This window comes from Octopus bimaculoides, chromosome 9 (assembly GCF_001194135.2).
Source record: "Octopus bimaculoides isolate UCB-OBI-ISO-001 chromosome 9, ASM119413v2, whole genome shotgun sequence".
In the NCBI taxonomy this organism is placed as follows: Eukaryota; Metazoa; Mollusca; class Cephalopoda; order Octopoda; family Octopodidae; genus Octopus; species Octopus bimaculoides.
In genome coordinates, this window is record NC_068989.1 from 67,619,174 (window position 1) to 67,625,864 (window position 6,691).

General features: G+C 39.2%; 1 protein-coding gene across 1 annotated transcript in view; it reads right to left on the reverse strand.

Annotated features, from left to right (window-relative positions):
• LOC106883743 (uncharacterized) overlaps nucleotides 1-6,691 on the reverse strand; it is a 116,620-nt gene that overhangs the window by 23,520 nt on the left and 86,409 nt on the right. The window lies entirely within an intron of this gene.

A 6,691-nucleotide genomic window follows, 5' to 3' on the forward strand; every position in this document is an offset into this window, starting at 1 on the left:
TATATACACAACATACGATATATTTACATATACGAACGTATACATACATATATATGCACACGACTAGAAAGGTTAGAAAGTCTGAATATAATTGAAAAGATTGACCATGCAGACTGGGCAGCACTGATGCAATGCTTGTCGTTGTTCTCATCTTTTCTTGAGTTGTTGTTGTTGCTGTTTTTGCAACTCTGCTATCCCAGCTAACAAGCCTTCCATATTTTACGATTTTCGTGAGTTTGCACAAGATTTTTGTTTCTTTTTTGTCGAGATATTTAATTTCCCACGTGAATTACTTTAAACTCTCCGTGTGAATATTTTGTTTTCACTCTGCGTAAATTTGTTTTTCCTCGTTGCTACTGTTGTAAAGCGGTTTTTTGCCACTGTTGTATCTGTCTTTTGACGACATTTGTCGCTCTGACATATTATTATATCTGTCGACAGAATGGTTCTATCTGGCACTGTACAACCCACCCCCCACCAGTCATACACTGTTATTATCCTCCAAAGGTTGGATCGTTATAACGTCTACTCAGTATCATAGTATAATTACTATATCAGCACAGACACGACTATCAACATAGTCGACACGTATTCTCGACCTTCATCTGTCGACCGGCTACTAATCTATTTATAATGGCTGCCTACTACCACCTTTTACCGGGAAAGGTGTACAGTTTCACTATACAACAAATGAACACACTCATCGGTTCGATTTCCACACATTTACTTGTTTATATTTTTCCTAAAATTTTCGTTGCTTCCTGCAACCTCCTTAATAGATGTTGACTCTATCCGTTGTCGGAGCTGCGTTCTTTTTGTTTGTGCGCATGAGTGAACGTCAGTGTACATGTGTATACGCATATGTATGTATGTATGTATGTATGTATGTATGTATGTATGTATCTATCTACCTATCTATCTGCTTACCTACCTACCTACCTACCAACCTACCTACCTACCTACCTACCTATCTACCTATATATATGTTATGCCTACATAACAACCTACTAACAAATCTATCTGTGTATGTATATACTGTGGGTATTGGGGTATCACTACCTTCTACGTGTATCTCTTATTTAGTACGGGGAATGCTTCATTTATTAGGACGTACTCCTGTATTTTTCTGAGTGATGGTTCCTGCAGCTGCTTGGATATAATGCGGATGTCAAGCCGATCCAGTGTGTCTCCATGGTGATCTTTGGTATGTTGGCAGAATATGGAAGACTGATTTTTGTCATCATATTGTCTCAAATGTTCATTTAATCTCCCCGCAATGCTTCTAGATGCCTCACCAACGTATACCATGTTCATGTCTTTTTACTCTCTATGCACTTTATGCTGTAGACCACATTTCTAGTTCTACAGTTAATGCTAGGGCTAATCTTACATACCATGCAGTTCTCATTGGTACATGTGGTATTCTCGAAGGGGTACGTCCCACATAACCAGATCTGATGGAGCTCCTTGGTTTTTCAACGATCTTAATGTTGAGTTTGGTCTCCTTAAGAGCTTTCCCACCCTGCATTTCAAATTATTAACGACGTAACATAAAATTTTTTTTTTTAAATCAACTCGTTGGAATTCAACAAACTTTTTACAGAATGATGGCAGCAGTTATATGTGTATAGTGTGTCAAAAACGTGAGGTTCTGTAAAACAACACAGAAATTACGGCCATTTACCAAATTTACGTAAACTTTCACTGTTCCAAATTAGGACGCTGGACAGACGGTCCCGTTAAACTACTGAATTAATGGTAAATCTATTGGGTTATTTCTGAAAACTTTATCCCAAAACCTGAAAACGTAGCTTGTGTCGTGTCTGTATGGAAAGATATTCGCTCGTCTGCTACTCATTGAAAAGTGAAAGAAATTGGAATGCAATGATTACTTATTGCACTTTATATATACACTTTATATACTTCATGCACAATTTTATAGACTTAATACATAATGCTAATAAAATGAATATTCACTTTAATTTTTCCATTTCCCCCATAAACAAAACAAAAAAAAAACAAAAAATATCCCGTATATTTGATATAACCTTTAGTTAAATTGCATATATCTGCCACGTAAATAAGCATGAATATTTCACGGAATAGCACTTATGCGCATGCGTTAAGTGATCGGTGATAGAAAAAAAACTTAGTTCAATTTTTAAAAAAATACACTTTTCACTATCCAGTTACTACCACCAACTCTACCACCACCAACTCCACCTCCACCACCTCCATATTCTCCACCCCCACCATCATTATCATCTTTCTCTCCCCTTCTTTCTTTCCCTCGTCTCTCTCTCCCCTCTCTCTGCCTTTAACTTCACCATCAGAACATCACCCCTCAGCGAAAATTATATTTTTAACTCTCTTCCTCTATATCATCGGTACCTTCAACTAACTTTTTAAACCTCGTAATAAATATTACTTTCCCCCTACCACACGTCATGGACGCTTCTCTCTCCCTCTTTTTCTCTCTCTCCGTCTTTTTGTCTCTTCCTCTTTCTCTTTCTCCCTCTTTCTGTCTCACTCTTCGCCTTACCCTCTTTTTCTCTCTCCTTTTTCTTTCTTCTCTCTTTCCCTTCAACTAATCACATGTAAGCGTTACAATTACATTCCCGCCACCTCACGTCATGGACGCTTCTCTCTCCCTCTTTTTCTCACTCCCTTTTTTTCACTCTCCTTCCTTTTTTCTTATTTGTCTCTAATCACGTGAAAGCATTACCGACGGGCTAAGTAACGGAATGACAAGCAGAATTATCATAAGATTATATATATTTGAGAAGGCGCTGGCTCAGTGGTTAGGGTATTCGGCTTACTATCGTAAGATTATGAGTTCTATTCCCAGCGGCACACTGTGCTCGTGAGCAAGGCACTTTATTTCACGTTGCTCCAGTCTACACAGCTGGCAAAAAAGGAGCACTATCTCCATTGCAAAGGGCCAGCCTTGTCACATCTCCCTACGTTAAGGGTACGTGTGTCTGTGGAGTGTGGAGTGCTCGGCAACTTGCACGTTAATTTCATGAACAAGCTAATCGGTTGATCAGATCAACACGAACCCGCGTCGTCGTAACCGACGGAGTGCCAGTTGTTATATATATATTCTTCTATTCATTGATTCTTTTACTTGTTTCAGTCATTTGACTGCGGTCATGCTGGAGCACCTCCTTAAACGGTTTTAGCCGAAGACATCGACCCCCTGGACTTATTCTTTGTAAGCCTAGGACTTATTCTAGCGGTCTGTTTTGACGAACACACTAACATCGGTTGTCAAGCGATGGTGGGGGACAGACACAAAACACAGCTGTATATATGTATGTATGTGTGTGTATGTGTGTACGATGGGTTTCTTTCAGTTTCCGTCTACTAAATCCACTCACAAGGCCTTGGTCAACTGGAGGCTATAGTAGAAGACACTTGCTCAAGGTGCCACTCAGTGGGACTGAACCCGGAACCATGTAGCTGGATAGCTTCTTACTACACAGCCATATTTGCATATATATATATATATATATATATATACTCTTTTTACTCTTTTACTCTTTTACTTGTTTCAGTCATTTGACTGCGGCCATGCTGGAGCACCACTTTAGTCGAGCAAATTGACCTCAGGACTTAATCTTTGGAAGCCTAGTACTTATTCTATCGGTCTCTTTTGCCGAACCGCTAAGTTACGGGGACGTAAACACACCAGCATCGGTTGTCAAGCGATGTTGGGGGACAAACACACAAACACACACATATATATATATATATACATATACATATATACGACGGGCTTCTTTCAGTTTCCATCTACCAAATCCACTCACATGGTTTTGGTCGGCCCGAGGCTATAGTAGGAGACACTTGCCCAAGGTGCCACGCAGTGGGATTGAACCCGGAACCATGTGGTTGGTAAGCAAGCTACTTACCACACAGCCACTCCTATATAGATGGAGGGGGAAACAGCACAGAAGTAAATCTAAGACAATGACTTAAAAAAAGAAGACATCGCAAAAACACACACACATACACACAGTTGGAGACACTTAAAATAAAATGTCTCTCACACGCACATACACACAGCTGGAAACACTCAAAAGAAAGCATCGCAGTTCAGACCCACACACACACTAACAAGAAGGAAAACCTTAATTCCTTAATAGAACACTGAACAAGATATTAATCACAACATACACACCCATTAACACACAACTGGTCACATTGCAAACGTATTGAAAGGACATTCAACACAACACACACACACATACACACACAGCTGGACATAAAACCCATTCAATAAATGCTTTTAAGCCACATCCTTGGTAGGAACTCAGAGATTCTTTTTAGACAATATACAACTACACCCCTTCTCTTCTTTTCTTTCTCTCTAACACCTTGAGCTCTATTCCAAATTATTTACAAACAAAATATATTTGAAGAAAACTTTACCGGAAAACTCCAGACATGTTCAGAGCACCAAAAAGAAGATAAGCACAAACTATTTTTACTCCAAATTCCAAATTTTTATTAATATTTCATACGATGAAATCGAAACCGGTAATATTTTATATCCTCTATATATTTTTAAAGAATCATTTTATTAATTTCTTTCTAAATTAAAATGACTTAGATTTACTTCTGTTCTGTTTCTATCTCCATCTTTTATAAATAAAAATTTGATCTGTATAGATCTCTAATCTTTTTTCAATATAGATATGTATATATATACATGCATGCATACACACATACATACATACCTACATACACACACACACACACACACACACACACACACACACACACACACACATACATATGTATGGAGTGTGTGAAAATGTAAGAGAGAGATAGATAGATGGAGAGAGAGAGAGGGAAGAAAAGTTTCCAGTGAGTTTTAAAAGCATTGTTAAGACAATGAATAAGAACAAAAGAGCACATATGAGACTGCTGTTGCTGCTGCCGCCGCTACTACTACTACTACTGCTGCTGCTGCTGTTACTGTTGCTGCTGCTCTCAGCATTTGTTTCCTGAGTTTGATCAGAATTTAAAGAATAAGAATAAGGAAAAAAAAAGTAACAGTTGAAAAGAACGACAAAAGGCAACAAAATCAAAATGGCCGATCGTCTGATTGTTTGGTTTTAAAGTCGTAATGTTACTGTTTGCTGTTGCCGACGACTATGACGACGACGACGACGACGACGACGATGATGATGATGATGATGAGGATGAGGATGATGATGATGAAGATGATGACGGCAATGGTGATGATGATGGTGGTGGTTTTTTAATTTGAATTGGTTGAGAGTGGTTGATTGACAGTTGGTTGATGGTGGCCTTGATGTCTATATGTGTGACGGTTGTTGATGGCGGTTGCGTCGGTGAACTTGAAGTTGCTAGGATGTGTTGAACGGTGCTGGTGGTGGTAGTAGTGGTGGTGTTGATGGATGTGATGGTTGCTGTGGTAATTGCAATGGCGGTGGCGATGGGTGATGGAATACTAGTGATGGTATTGATGATGGTGGTGATGGTGATGATGACGATGGTGGTTGTGGTGGTAGTGCGCGATGGAAAAAAAGAATGATTGGTAGGGTGGGACAATAGCAAAGGTGGTAGTGGATGATGGTAGCGATGACAGTGGTGGTGGTGGTGGTGCAGGGTAGCGGTGGTGGAGGGTTTTGAAGACGATGATGGTGGTATCGATGCTTAAGTGTATGAGTAGAGGGACGGCAGATGTGTTGGTAGGGTTGGGCATCAGGTTTTGATTATTGATAATCCCTGTGATAGTGATAGTGGTGAGAGTAGTGGTAGTGGTGGTGGTAGTGGTGGTAGAGGTAACGATGGTGGAGAAGTGAAAATGGCGGTGACGTTGATATTTGAGTAATGGGGGTGTAGGATCAGGAGGTAGGGGCTCCTGCTGACGGTAGTAATGGTGGTGGCGGTGGTGGTCGTGTTCATTGTTGAGTGGTTGATAATAATGATGGTGATGATGACAGTTGTGATGATGATGATGATGATGATGGTGATGAGGATGATGATGATAGTGGTAATGAAGATGATGATGATGATGATGATAGTGGTAATGAAGATGATGGTGATGATGATGATGAGGAGGAGGAGGAGGAAAGTGACGGTCGTGGTAGATCTTGTTACATCTCTTTCAACCACTTGAAATATTTCAAATTTTCACCAGCATGTTTTTTTTATTGTAGCTCTAATGTACTTTTGCGTGCTGATAACGAAAAATGCATATTTTGTTCTCGAATAACAAAGGAGTTTACAAGTGTTTAAAGTTGAATCATTTTTAACCAATCGAAAACTTCCATTGCTGATGTTGTCATGGAGATCAGTATACACAACGAAAACGAAGCCTTTACACGGTCTCTCGATCTCCTAGAAATAACGGCCAAATTTTCCTTTAACAACAGCATAATGTCTACAAGAAAAAAAAAAAAAAAAAGGATGAGACATTATATTACGTTGCTGGCGATAGACATTTACCAGTTTTTTCTTTTACCCATCCATAACACTAACAAAATTAATTATTTTTCTTTTTTTGTCTTTGGTCAGTAATTGTTATTTCCTCTTTGCTTCTAGCTAGAAATCAAACGAAATTACGGAAAAACTTCCGCTCGTCCCCACCATTTTCTCCCAAATTTGTTTCTTTAAAATTTTTTTTTTTGCCAAAAACCCCCGTTTTCGGATACGG